Source organism: Venturia canescens, chromosome 10 (genome assembly GCF_019457755.1).
Source record: "Venturia canescens isolate UGA chromosome 10, ASM1945775v1, whole genome shotgun sequence".
In the NCBI taxonomy this organism is placed as follows: domain Eukaryota; kingdom Metazoa; phylum Arthropoda; class Insecta; order Hymenoptera; family Ichneumonidae; genus Venturia; species Venturia canescens.
Genome location: NC_057430.1, coordinates 5,251,155 through 5,266,784, shown reverse-complemented (window position 1 = coordinate 5,266,784; position 15,630 = coordinate 5,251,155). Strand labels below are relative to the sequence as shown.

At 34.8% G+C, this 15,630-nt stretch overlaps 1 protein-coding gene across 7 annotated transcripts in view; it reads left to right on the top strand.

Moving 5' to 3' along the window:
* Syt7 (Synaptotagmin 7) overlaps positions 1-15,630 on the top strand; it is a 620,424-nt gene that overhangs the window by 280,972 nt on the left and 323,822 nt on the right. The gene's annotated exons all lie outside the window — the stretch shown is intronic.

Below are 15,630 nucleotides of genomic sequence, written 5' to 3'. Positions count from 1 at the left end.
GTGTGTCCAAAAATATCGTTTTGCGCATTAATGGGTTAGTATGATGATGCTATACAACATTTTAAGGATAGGAGCTTTGAAAATTTTTTCCGTGTAGCAACATGCTTGTAAAATAATTTCTGAAAATTTCAAGATTTTCCAAACGTATTGAGGCCCACAGTAAAATCGTGACCACAGACGCAGAAAAATTCCGTGTATTTTAAACGGAAAACTTCAACCCGCATGGTCGAGGGTTAAGCATTGTTTTAGAAGACCCCACATAACGACCACCCTAATACACACATATACACACGCGCGGACATATTTTATTTCGAACTTAAATTTTACTTTGTTGGAATTGAAGTGAAAACTCTCCGTGATTATCAATTTAGTCTTTTTGATGAAAAAATTTCCACCAATGCAAAATGAAAAAAATACTGATTGCCTCAGTTTCGATTTGCCAATAGAAATTTTGTAATCAAGCACTTTCGAATAGTCTGTTATACGTTTACAGACAATGCGATTATACTGCCTTTCTATATTTTTGTAGTCCCTGGCTCTTTTTCGTCATTCCTGTTTTGGGTTATTTTATTACAAGACGATGCCGCGTCTTTAGATATTCTGCAATAACAAACATCGACAAGTTTGATGATACAATCAGAGAGAGCTGATGAGAAAGAGCGGAGGCATGGATTTTTATTTCTAATGTTTCAGAATCCGGACTACATCTCAAGATATATATAGAAAAAATCTCTAACCTTTCTAAATATTTTTACCATCAATCCGAACGTTGTTGACAATTTTCGTTTTTTTTTCCATTACACAACACTCTTGGATTCCTCGGTCTTTATCTCTTTCTTCTTCACTTTTTTCTCACCACTTTCACTAAAACATTGTACTGCTTTTATTTATTTTCTACAGAACCGGAAAAAATTGGAACAGTTTCGGTGAATTGTAACATTCGCGATCTTTATAACCTCATTTAGTTAGCATTGAAATAACACACCATACGTCATATCATAACGGAAATATATAGGTATATACTTGTACTACCGATCGGGATATCGGTGCACTGTCAAATTCGCGATCTTTATAACCTCATCATCTATCAGCATAAACAACACACCATACGTCATACGACACGAAAATATATAGGTATACATTGGTATTATGGCACCAGAAAAAAAATATATCGGTATATAAAATGTATTATGGCACCAGATTTGTCACTAGATATAAAACAAATAAACATCAAAAATGTGTGCGAAAATCCGACCCATTTTTTGATGCAATTAAAAAATAAATAATTAATATCTCTTCAACGCGTCAACCTACAGAGTTCGATGAGGTCGCAATCGAAAGAAAAAAAATAATAAAAAATATGTCAACGTATAATATTCTCCGAAATCATATAGTTAATTAATTATTGAAGAAACAAATTTTGAAAATTTTCGAAAACAATTGGAAACGCTATCGCTCCGGTAAAGAGTCTCTGGCAGCAACTCGTCATATCTTATAAATGTACTTGTCTCAGAGTCGCTGCCGCGACTCTAGATATAAAACGTGTCAAAACCAACAGAGTTGCTTATTTTTCTATATATGCATTGCATTCTGAAACCATAAATTTTTATGCCATTCATAAATGAGCCATCGATGACTTTTTGTAGCATTTTGAATTATTTTTATTATCTATTTTTTCTATTCACATTCCAAATCAAATAATAGGAAGTGATTATACTTGATGCACATGTCAATATACAGAATTTTCATAGTTTGCAAGTATCCGCTGTGGTTTATTCAGCTAAATTTTCTTACCACAAATTCATTAAATTAATCATGCCAAAACTGAAAGTAAAAAGACAGCGTACTGAAAAGCGAACAGAACTTCAAATTACTTGATGTATATCTGCATTGGCTTTCGACGACAACAATTACAGCTCTATTCGCTGAAGTAGTAAGCGGCTGAAGACTTTAGTAATGCATTTCTTTGTTTATATACTACAGGTGAAACCAAAAAATGAAATGATTTGCACACCGGCCGCTTTACAGAAATATCAACGTTTACAGGTACTCGCTGCATACCAGTAATACAAACTTCGATACTATAGGGAAAAACATTTCAGAATTTCCTGAGCCACATTTTTGAAAGTTATTATTACATATTTAAGGAAAAAAAGTGAAAGACATTGAAGACATTGAAAGACATATTGAAGCAGTAAGCAAAATGGAGTAATTTTGTATGTCTCCATGGTTATACACAGATAAAATATTTGATCGCATCCAAAAATGATCAAGTGTAGACTTGCGAACATGAATTTTTTAACCCTGTTTGGGCAAGGAGTCTGGTGTAGGTGGCAAATAATAAATGCGGCGGAGAGTAGAGAAAAATTACAAGTAGATTTATTTGTGGGACAACTCCCGATGATAACGTACAATGAGTCCCGACAATTGTTGAGAAAGAGCCCGGCGAGTAGCCCGATGATAAGAATGCGAGTTGACCCGGTGTTCGTCGGGCACGTGCGAGACGAACAAGATGGACGACCGAAGCGTGCGCGTGAGAAGGAACCCGATGATTTTGAGAGTTATACCGTTAAAATGAGTCCGAGAGGATGTTCCGTTGAATGAGCAGAGTCCGTGTAGTGAGTTGAACCAAAAATGGAGAGAAAACCCGAATTTGATACCGAAATAGTGAGAATATTATATGTGATTGCACGCTTCAGCGACCGGATTAAGACTGAGGAATCAATCATGGAGATCGATGATGAAGCCCCGCGCGCATGCGCGGTGTGCTTCCCCGGTCCCGTGCTAATTACTGCCCAGGAGGTGGCGACGCCCCCGTGAGCGCGTGAAACGAGCACCCGGCTGCTCTAATTGCACGCGCCCAAAATGACCGAACCCGAGAACTGGTGACGCCAGCGGCGGGGCGCGAGAGCCCGGCCCGAATTCTCTCGCGCTAACGTCGAGGCCTCGCTCAATCCTAAACAAACCCATAATGCCAATCGCAAACATGGTGTGGAAATACTCAATATATGTGTAGCTTCATCATATTGTTAAACTTGAGGTGCCCATTGCATTTCCAAGATACAAATTTTGATATCACGAGGAATAAATCACCCACAATGGCTGATTGAAATAAACTTCAAAATTCATCATGTAACAACTTTAGTAAATATCTATGCATTTACTTGGCACAAAGATTTTTTTCAAACTCGGGTGTATAAACAAGCGATCAGATCGAACAAGAGTTATTGTCATAAATCATCAAACTATGTTGATGAACTCAATGGGAGGAAATAGAAATACACACAACATACATATAGTCCAGAGAATGAACAGAAATTGGTATGGATAAATAGCTGCAATTAGTAAGCTAAATAGGTGGAAATAAGGGACTGGAGGGCACGGCCAAACTAAATGTAAGAGAATATGACAAAAAACATTGGATCATTAGACGACATTTTTATTTAATAAAAGTTTTAAAAAATTTTTACATTCAACCAATTATTCATTCAAATAAAACTATGTTTAGAAACAATTCACGATAGGAAAGGATGACACAATTAACCGATCACCACGAATTTATCCAGCACACGATACACACATCCCGAACTGATCATTATCAAAACAACATAACCCTTTTTCATAATATCTCGGTTATCTATATAGCGACGAGGTGGAGGTGCTGGCATGTGACGTCAGTCCACGAAACCGCCGCGAAGTTAGCCCGAGGGACATGAGGCCTTTGATGGTATTATATACAGACACGTCAAATTTCTAAATGTGTTAGTAACTTTTGCATAATCTTGAGCCTGTGTAAAGTTTTTTCTCAGCATTTACGCTACTGATCGTGTTGGTTTCGTGCTGGGTGGGGGTCGAAACAGCGAACGATCAAAATAGCGAACAGGCATTCTGTATATCTATATATGCATATATAGATATACAGAATGCTTGTTCGCTATTTTCACCGTTCGTTGTTTCGACCCCCACCCTTCGTGCTCATTCGAAAGGGATTTTGAAAATTAGTCTCCAAACCAATTTTTGCTTTATAAAACATCTCCTGAGCTCTGCAATTTTAGAAAATGACATGCCAGTTTTACCCCCACCATCGCGAATCGTTTTATTCAGAGAAAGTATACTCGGCGAGCCTCGGGCCAGCAGACGACAGGGCTGTCAATGTACTTGTCCCGAGACTCTACCGAGTCTCTTGATAAAATCCCACCGGGGTACGATTTTTATATTTTTTACCAAATTCTTAATCAGCTATTTATCATAAAACAGATTTTTTATCGAATAATCTTGGATTTTTGGCTTGAAAAATCGTGTTCATGGCACTTCCGGTCGAGCTTTTCCCATATACGGCATGTATTCGGTGTCTGAAAATGCTCAAATTTGAAATTTAATTACAAAATAACTAGACGGTCAACCTAGCTCAAATTTTGCCAAACGTCGCATGAAATATCCATCAACATCATATAAAAATTTCAGGTCAGAATCTTGTATTCGACCTGGTGGTCGATCATCCTTAAATGCTTCTTAGAACGATTTCATAATGCTAAAATTCGGAATTACTAATAAAACACTTGTCCTCCGATTGATATCATAAATTTTAATTCTGCACGTAACGCAAATGGTAGCTTTTTTGATTCATTAGAACTTTATCAATTTCCTGATGGTTCCCGTAGGAATGAATTTTTCAAGTTTTATGTGAGTTTTTTCCTTTACAATCTAATTATAGATTAGTATTTTTGTAAATATAATGTTTTTTCGTTATTTGTGATTTTTTTTCCAATTTTCGTGCTAAAATTATTTACAGTTACTTTCATAATTATTTTATGTAATTTTTTTACATTTTTCGGTATATAATCATGAAACAAGAGACCATCAAAATTAGATATTTCATAGTATATTTGAACAATTGTCTCTTCCTGAGCTTCTATTTGAAAACCATGCACGCCAAGATTGTGTATAGTTTGTGCAGTATATACGTATTAGGGTGTTCGTTATTTGGGGTCAAAATTTAATTTGAACTTTCCACGCTCTAAATCGGTTCGAAATATATAAAAAGTAATACTGTGATTTTTTCACACTTCTAAAACAATGCTTAATCCTCGACCACGAGGGTCGAAGTTTTCCGTTAAAAAAACATGGAGTTTTTCTGCGTTTGTAGTCACGATTTTACCGTGGGTCTCAATACGTTTGGAAAATCTTGAAATTTTTAAGAAATTACTTTACAAGCATGTTACTAAACGGAAAAAATTCCAATAGTCCTACTCTCAAAATTTTGTATAGCATCACCATACTAACCCGATAATGCGCAAAACGATAATTTTGCACACGCAATTTCAAGTACACAGTTTTAACTGAGGAACAAAAGAAAAATTCTTCAAAATCTTATATAGAAGGTTTTTGAGGGTACTCTTTCAGAATCTGGCATTTATTTTGTAAAATTAACTCGAAATCTTTATTATTTTTGCGTTTTGAATTGAAAAGTCAAGAACTTTTAACGTTTCCTTTTCCTTCAAATTGATTTTCGTTATTGTTGCTGCACTCAAATAATCTTGTTATCGCCAGCAGAGGTGTTCTTAATGTCCGATTTTTAGAGAACACTGGTTATAAATTCTTTTTTCTCACTCAGTTTTTGTAAAATAACGGTTTTTGCAAAACAGCATGATGTAATTTTGCATGATTTTTTTTCTCGAAAGTCTCAACTTAACAAAGAAATGTTACGAAACAAAAAGTGTTGGGAATCATCTAAAAAGCGCGTGTGATTTTTTTCAAAAGATTTCTAGCAATTTTGATATTTTTTAATTTTGAAAAAATTCAAAAATTTTGAAAAAAATCACACGTATTTTTTGGATGATTCTAAACATTTTTTATTATAGAAAAATTTTCTTGTAAACTTAAAACTTTGTGAAAAAAAAAATTATTTTTCATCGCATAATAAATATCTTTATAAATTCTTTTCTCAATAAGTTTCAACTGTACAAAAAAATTTAATGCAACAAAAATTGTTTAGAATCATCCAAAGAATGGGCGTAAAATTTTTCAAAATTTTTGAAATTTGTCAAAAAATTGTCAAAATTCAAAAATTCAAAAATAGCTAGAAATGTTTTGAAAAAAATCACACACGTTTAGTTTACTTTCTCGACATATTCAAAGAATACTAAAAATTGAAATTTGCAAATTGTTTCCTCAAGATGGTCAAGATGCACGATGCTCAAAGTTTACTCAATGAGGTGCTATATTTTTTATTTTGTCATCCTCTCACTACACAGGCACCCCAAACAAATACTTATAATAGTTGTAATATTCTAGTTTTCATATGAAGCTTTTGAAGATATCAAAATTTATATCATGAAACAGTTTTCCTTTGATATTCACCGAGGATGAAGTTGTATGAAATACATATATCAAGTTTCCGACATATATGCATTTGAAAAAAATAGTATATTACATTATTCGCCTCGGGCATCATGACGCGCAGTGCAGGAATATCAAACTTCTGCCCGTGTGGTGTATACTATTTTTCTTCACAGCCGGTCGAAAGTACGTTTCTTCCGAAATATGTATCTATCGATATAAGATGTTTTGATGCCTGCCCCGACATTTGCTGCACGAGCGAAGCGAGTGCTGCTGGTCGGGGGGGGGGGGGGGGGGGGGCAGGCATCAAAAGAACAAGATTTCCAAAAATAATTTATATAAATATTTGCATTCCTATGAACCTGAAAATAGATCATTATTCCAAACGACTATATTCATTTTATCAGTCTGGTCACTTTATTTTTGGCCTTCGCATTGATTTTATCCGGAAGGATAAATGTATGTTATTCGTTCGGATTTGTAGCAGTATAATGCTATTTTGATAATAGTGCTTGGAAATAATATGACATTTCCATAACATATTTCCGAATAAATAACATAACCTTATTCGTACGGTTTGCAGATGACCAGATATAACCTTTCAAAAAAACATAGGCAATATCGATTCAAACGTCAAAAGTCAACAAAATAATTACGTCACCTCGTTCGAAATGCAGAAAAAAGTCTTTTGCCCTCCGGGCCGAAGTTGCCGCATTCCGCCTGCGTCGGACAGAAAAATCGTATACACACCTCGGGCAGGAAAAAGTAAAGCCTCAGATCACATGTAATTGTCGGTCGAGGCGAAGCCGAGGCTGACAAAAAAAATTTGACTGAAAAAAATTGAAAAGAAAAAAATTGACCGAAGTACTTGGCGAGTTTGTGGTAATGATCAATACATTATAATAAGATTTATGTGAACAAACACTCGCCAAGTACTTCGGTCAATTTTTTTCTTTTCAATTTTTTTTCAATTGAATTTTTCGTTTCAATTATTTTTTTTCCCTTCAATCAAATTCTTATTTTTCAATCAAATTTTTTTTCGTTTGAAGTTTATTTTTGTATCGGAATTTTTTTTTATAATTATTGTTAACCTTCATTTTTATCGGATTTTTTTGTGTAGAACAAATCTACTTTCAATTAATTTGAAAAATATTCATTCAAGGTTAATAAGTTTAATGTATTTGATTATTGATGCCTTTCATTTATCGGTTTCATTCATTTAACGACTTTTTGTCGGGCTACTTTCGGGGATTTATTTAATAACTTTTTGTGGGGCTACTTTCGAGGGAAGTAAATGTACTTGTCTCACTTTTTTTACAGCATTTTTGCTGTTTTTTGGCGGGGATTTGTTGACTTTTTGTATGGAATTCATAGCTCGTGTATTAAACAAGTCAATTTATTGTGTAAGTACTCGGATGATGCAAAACGATCGGCATTTTTCCTCCATATTATAGCAAAGTATGGCAATATTAAGCTGTATAAGTACTCAGATGATGTAAAACGATCAGTATTTTACCCGTGTTATCGCAGAGTATGGCAATAGGTAGTCTAAAATAATTTGCTCATGAAATAGTTGCTTGGTAAAAAATTTTATTTGACCGTGATTTTTTATAACTTACCTTGAAGACTGCTCCATTGAGTAAAATTGGGGATAGTTCGAAATTTTGTCCAAACTAATCTAGCGGATAGTAATCAATCCAAGAAATTGTCCAATAAGCTAGCAGATGGTAGTCAATCGTGCACTCCATTAAAATCTTTGGGAGTGAAATTTTTCTTTAACCCTTTGTGCCATGGTGGCACTCCCAGAGTTTTTTTGGTGTTTCCGCATTAGTCATATATTCATAAATGAGAATTGATGTGTAATAATTTAAAATCATGAATAATTTTGTTTATGCACATAAACAAACCTTAACAAATCGCAATGGTTCTAGATAAAATTTATTATCTCCGGGTGTTTTCGAAGTACAATGTTTTTCCTTATGTGGGAATAGCTCAAAATTTTGTACTCGGGGATTTTTGGGTTCGCCGATTACGATTCTGCCCTCAAAATTTCAAAATTCAAGATGACGGATCCAATATGGCGGACCCAAAATGCAAAAACCGCTCGATGAATGCAAAAGTTGGTACTCAGGGGTTTTTGGGGTCACTCATTACAAATCTACACTCATAACATTGGAATTTAATATGCAAAAATCGTTTCATCTCTTTGTGACCTCTTTTTCTGTGAACTTTGTGTTTTGTAACCATTTTTTAAGCAGTTTCGACCGAACTGTTGAACTTTTTTTGGTGTTTCAGTAACAGTCGTGTATTCAAGAATAAGAATTAGTCGCCACTCGGGGGTTCAATAAAATTGACGATCTTCTGCACAAAGTTCCGCATTCAGTCAAAACCAGAGACACGAACGAAGACGCGGTGGTTGTTGTCTCCATTTTTTTGTTTTTTTTTGTTCTCTTTATATTTGTCTTCATTTTCTTTTCTTTTTCTTTATTCTATTGGCACCGTTTTGTGATTTTTTATCCGCCATATTGGATCCGAAATTTTGAATTCAAAAATTTTGAGAGTGAAATCGTAATCAGCGACCCCGAAAACCCCCGAGTACCAAATATCATGCGGTTTGAATGAACTTTCGCATTTTTGGCCGCCATTTTGAATTTTGAAATTTTAAGGGTGGAATCGCAATCAGCGACCCCGGAAACCCCCGAGTACTAAATTTCATAAATTTCAAGCCGATTGGAAGAAAAATGCGTGACACAAAGGCTTCATATTTGCACTTACACAGCTGTTCCAAATTCTAAAGTTTTAAAAAAGTCTCGATGCCTAATAATCTCAAAACCGTCAATATTAACTCAAAAAAAATAACAAGAAATCCCAATCTTTCTTAAATATACATCTCCATACTAACGAACACGAAGCGAAAACAAATTAATCACATGCGATCTTTATAACCTTATATATTCAAGCACAGTTGTCACTGTTTTGTATATGTATGAAGTATGGTATGGGCTGTCACATCAATGAACACAGTCTCACATATTACCAGAATTTCTAGATACAACTAGTGTCACTAGACAGCAACTGCTGAACGTCAGAAAATGTGTGCGAAAAATGCCACCTTTTTCCGACGATATTGAAAATTGAAATTGATATATTTCTTAGATGCGTTAAGCTACAGAATTTTAATTAGTCACGATCGAAAGAGAAAAGAAAAATACGTGAACTAATAACATCTTTGAAAACGCTGTAATTTATTAAATATCGGTTAAACAATTTTCGAAAACCGTTTGAAACCACTCTGCTTGCCGTAAAGACTCTAGTAGTGACTCGTCTTCATCTTACTATAGATTTGTAAATGTACTTGTCTCGAGTCGCTACCGCGACTCTAGATCTCGGATGCAAGAAGGCGCATTTTGAAGAGAAGACCTTTACTTTGGTTCATTCGAAAAGTCACTACGACCGTTTTTACGGGTGCTACATCATTTCGAAAGACATTGATTTTTGGTTCGTTGGACCCCTTTCAATTGGACCGCGTTTTCACATGAAATTTTTTCTCCTCAATTCCACGAGCGAATCCTCAAAAGTTGAGGTTTTAGTTTCAATTTTTTATTGGAAACGATTTTTTTTGCTGAATTATTGCGTTTTTAGCAAAAGAAAAATTTTGAAAATTCCCGCGTATCGCGAGAAATATTACATTTCACACGATATTTCAAGCGTAAGAAGAGTCGCGTCAGCGATTGTTTATTGACTGAATGTTTTTTTTACATTTTCCTCCATCCAATTTCCAGTGGAACTTCAAGTACCTCGATTGTCGTAACTCTGAAACAATGAGGTTTTTTTATGAAACTTGAAGGAAGAGAAAAGATTACATTTTATTCAATTTCAGTTCATGAGAATGATATCAGATTTTTTAAATGTTTTACTTCAAACAGTTATGGATGGGTCTAGGTTTTTCGAGAATCATGAAGTCGTATTAGAATAATCAACGTAGAAAAAGTATCATTTTTGTTTTTGAATTATTTATTGATCGATTTCTTTATAATAAGACATGGCACGAAGCACTGAAATGCAGTCTTGAGAAACCCAAAGAAAAAATACCGTGAATTGTGTAAAAAGTACTCATAAAATCTTTGTCTCATATCGAAGAAACTACCTTTGGAATACAGCACTTTTTTTCACAATTCACGAAATTCACAAGTTTCTAAAAAACGAGCATCGGCGTCTCATATCACGTATTCGCTCTGTGTACGTGGGCGGAGCCAAAAATCTAATACTACTGCACTAATAGTATTAATGTATTCATGCATACTGCCAGCGCCAACATAAAGGGGACTCCGGCGTTTTTGCGGGAATACGTATACACGACACAGGCTTACTTTCAAAATAGTATGCGTACGCGCACGGAGCGAATAATTTGTAGACTGGTATATACAAAAAAAAGTCGGGTTAGTTCAAGGAATAATGTATCATATGCGTACATATTGAAATCTCGTTTTAAATTTTCAATCGATTGGGACGAAAAATGGTTTACAAAGGTTTTTTGTGCTGCTGAATCGAGTTCCGGGCTTAATTTTTACCTTGACAGAGGTGAGAATCGAGCGTTAGAGCTGACATTGTTAAATTTTTCAATGGAAAGTTATTATACGCCATTACGCGAAATTCCAAGTTCCACACTAGACTCTTTCGAAATAAAACTAAATTCACTATCCCCGGAGAGATGAAAAATAAGGGTTGGGGTGAAATTTTCAAATTTTCCAATGGGAAGTTTTTATGCTATATTACATAAAAAGTGTTCGTTATTGAGGATACCAGATTCTTTTATCGAAATAAAATAAAATTCACCACCTGTGAAAGGATGAAAAAGAAGAGTTGGTGGTGAAATTTTCAGATTTTTCAATGTAAAAGTTTTTTACATTACATGAAAATTCCATGTTTTTTAGGACACTAAACTCTTTTATTGAAATGAAAAAAAATCACTATTCCCTAACGGGTGAAAAATAAGGTTTGAGGGTAAAATTTCCAGATTTTTCAACGAGAAATTTTATGCTTTTCCACATAAAAACTGTATGTTTTTTGTAGAGCATGACAGTCCTTTATCGAAATAAATCAAAACTCCCGATCTGACAAGGGGTGAAAAATGAGGGTTGGGGTTGCATTTCGATAGAAGAGGCTAGTATTCTAAAAAACTCGGAATTTTCATGTAATATAGCACTCCCCATTGAGAAATCTAAAAATTTCATCCCCAAACCTTATTTTTCACCCTTTCGCAGGTAGCGAATTTTATTTTATTTCAATAAAAGAATCTGGTACCCTCAAAAACGAACATTTTTTATGTAATATAACATAAAAATTTCCCATTAAAAAATATGAAAATTTTACCTCCAACCCTCATTTTTCACCCCCTCGGGGATAGTGAATTTTGTTCATTTTCATTCTAAAAAATTTGGATTTTCCATGTAATATAACATAAAAACATGCCGCTAGAAAATCGGAAATATTCACTTTCAACCCTCATTTTCACTCTTTTCGAAGGTAGCTACATGAAAATTAAGATTGGGAATGAAAGCAGCAACCTTGAAAATTCTCAGAAACAAATTTTCATGTATTTCGATAATTTATTGGCTCGTACCAGTTTTGGCACGAAAACCAGAAAAAGAGCTTACCAGTCAACCGGTTAATAATAAAAAATCAAATGTAAAATTGAAATTTTTTCCACTCTGTATATTCTAATACGGCTCCATAGTTCTCAAAAATTCCAGATCAGTTTATTAACGTACAATGTAGAAATTTTTGGTTGACAAAAATTTGCAAAAAAATTTGATAAAATTTGAATGTGTTGGAATTGAAGAAGTAAAATTTTTTTTCTCCAAATTTTCCGAAAAACCTCATTGTTTTACTACAGTTACCACAATCGATGTACTCAAGATTCCGCTGAAAAAGAAATTAAAAAAAATATATATCAAAAAATTGAGGAGACAAAATGTTTTATCTGAACTTGCGGCCCAATTGAAAAAGAAATCAAACGAACCAAAATATTCATGTTTGTTGAAACGATGTAGTACCTGTAATGAAAGTCGTAGAGACTTTTCAAATACATCAAAGTAAAGCTCCCTTCAAAATGCGCCTTGTTGCATTCAAATATCTAAACCAGCGGTGGGAGAGAGAGGGAACGAGTCTTCGCGCGCTGCTCTCCCGCTCGATTGGGCACGAGTAGAGGGGATATCGCGTTCAGTGGACTGGGCGAAACGAAATGAGACAAAAGTCACGTTTCGTGCAAAGGACGTATATCCAAAGGCAAACAAACGCTACTTAAGTCTTTCTGACTGCAAACGACTAGAGCGTACCGAAACATTCGATTTTAATCGCCTAAATAATCATATCTCGGGATTGAGTGAACGGATTTACTTGCAATAAGGATCAATTGAAAGAGAAAAATCGAAAAAAAATTATCACTCATGTTCAGATTTTTAACTACAACGGTTTGTCCGTGAGAACGGTTTGAAAAACGTTATGACGTCATAAATCGACATATTCGCGTATATAAGAGTGCGGCAGGGCTCGCGCTGACTTTTCTTTTACACTTTCGTTTTTTCTTTTAATACTTGGCGTCGAGGCGCTACCGCGTCTCTTGATTTGTGAGATAGGTGGAGATTTAGAAGTGAAATTTTGTTTTGCGATTGCATTTCACGTTTTTTTTAAATTCGCAACTAACCGATTCTCAAAAGATTCATGTGAAATCCTTTCATTGATCTAAGACTAGTCAACATAATGCTTTAAAAGAAAAATCAGGAGAAAAACGATTGAGGCATAATCCTTTCTTAAAAAAGACATTTCGATATATTGAAATGTGAAGCCTTTATTCGTTGCCATGGTTTTGTTTATTCGTTGACATGGATCGATACTAAGCATCATTATTAGTTAGTTTTTGCGTTGTTGCTACTGTATTAAAATTTGAATGAAACATTAGAACTGTATACATAAGAAAATAAACTTTCCTGAAAGCGTAGGTAGTTAACGAGCAATTACGAGCGTAATTTTTCCAATTTTTCGCTCATCTTTTGACATTGTGTGATTCGCATACATAACTGTTCGCAAGAGAAACTAAAGATACATATTCCATATCAAATGGACCACCCCAATTTTTTACAATCTCAATGACTTCACAAATTTTTGGTTTATCGTTTGAAGTGTTAGAAATATCTACAAATAATAAAAAAATGTTAACTGCCCAATTGTAACGAAACGCTCTAGCCGACTCGGCCTGAACGCCGCCACGTATCGGTTCGAGCTACCTGAAAAGGAGCAGGTATGAAAGAAAATGCGGAAACTGTGAATTTCTGGAGAAAACTAAAATGATCAAGTTTATTCAAAAAATTGACCGAATTTTAACAAATCAAAGAAATTTTGCGCTTTGGTTCGCTAACAATTTTGTGTTTTTTGCTTTAATTTGTCTTGCTTTGTTTAATTGGATCTGGTGAGAGAAAGACCCAAAAGACCCGAAAACGTTGCAAATTCTCTGTCTGAGATAATTTTTAATTTCTCAATTTTCGGATTTAAATTGTACAAAAATGATTAAAGAAAAATCTGTTTAAAAGTCTAATTGTCGTGTTCGTTTTAATTTTTCGATCCTCCTTAACTTGAAAAACCCGAGATTCAATGTCTCTCACACTATAATTCGTAAACTCTAATATTCGGTATCCTGTTTCGTTTGCTTTTAAAAAGAAATAAATCCAAGAGTATTTCTGTTTCTTCTTTACAAATTAGTACTTTCGTTTTGATTCGATATAACTCAAATACTATCTATCGCCTCTTGGATTATAATTTTAGTGAGATCCCCGTGCAAGAATTATTCAGACAAAATTTACACCAAATTTGAATAAAAAATTTTAATTAATCAAAAAGAATTACAGCTCTGCTCTTTACAATCATGAAAATGAAAAAATAAAAAATTACGTGAAATAAGCAAGGATGGCGTAGACCACAGGCCCGGGGATTAAAACGTCACCGAATCGCTCCGAGATCCTGTGCATTTACTAGGTTAGGTAATTTACCGTCCACGGGCTCTGGGATTGAAACGTCACCGAATCGCTCCGAGATTCCAGGCATCCAGGATAATTTAGGAAGAAAGAATTTATGATAATTCGAGTAAAGTTCAGGGTCCAGACTGTTCAAGAGATCTGAGCTAGTCTTGTACGCAGGGAGAACTGGTTGCCGAGTCTGTCGCGCAGCGCTTCTTATACTCAAAGTTCCCCACCACAAAATTCTCGAGCGCCGAGAATTTCAGTTTTCGATCGGTTCTGCGCACTTTTCTGTAACGCTTTCTCGGATTGGCCCGTTGCCATAATTCACGCTCTACTTTTGGTCGAGCGGGTTAACATACGATGCGCGGACTACCGCATTTGGTGTTTTTCAGCCTATTGTGACTTTGAATAGTAAAAACTTTAATTCAATTCGCTACTATTTAATTTTCTTCATCATTTGGCATTGTCAGTTGATTTAATATGATTTGAATCAATTATAATCGATAAAAGTTACGTACGCGGTCCATGAACGCTCTGCCCACGCATGCACAGTAGTCTACTTTTACATTTTTTATAATTGATTTGATTCTATATCATTAATTTGCTTCGTGATCATTTTTCTTGAATTCGTGTTATTTTTCAAATCATTTTGATCATATTTACGCTCTTACGCCACTTAAAATAATGAAATTCAAAAAGAAATAATTTTTGTAGTAATGTGGCGCGGCGTAGTTCAGAGCGGTGCTTGAGCTTCACTCGGGCCCATGCATAGCGACTCAAGATGGCCGCCATCTGTCACCGACACGCGTAGTCGTCGCGATGTTTTGTCCTCGATGTTTAGATCGCGGTTAGTTTCGACGGACTCGGGCCGTTGCGCTGAGTGTATCGTTACAAACGCGTTTACTCACAGTTTTCGTTTTTCCATTCTTTTTTCGATTCTCTATGTATTAAAAACTATTAATTACACAAAAAAAATGTCAAGAAATAAAACACCTGTTTTGTGTATTTTTGCGAAAAAAAAGTGTATAATGAAACCATGAATTTATGTATCATTAAATAATCGCGTAGAAATGCATGCACATTAGATCTCGCGAGCGATAAAATAAGGGTTGTGCATAAAATTTGAGGCGGAATACGCACATCGAAAGTTGAACCTAATCTCTTCGTGATGGATAGAATGTATTTTTCCATGATTCATTTGTATAATTAATACTTTACCCCGAAAAAACATTTTATTACCTTCTTACAATACTTTTCGAACTTGAAAATATACACT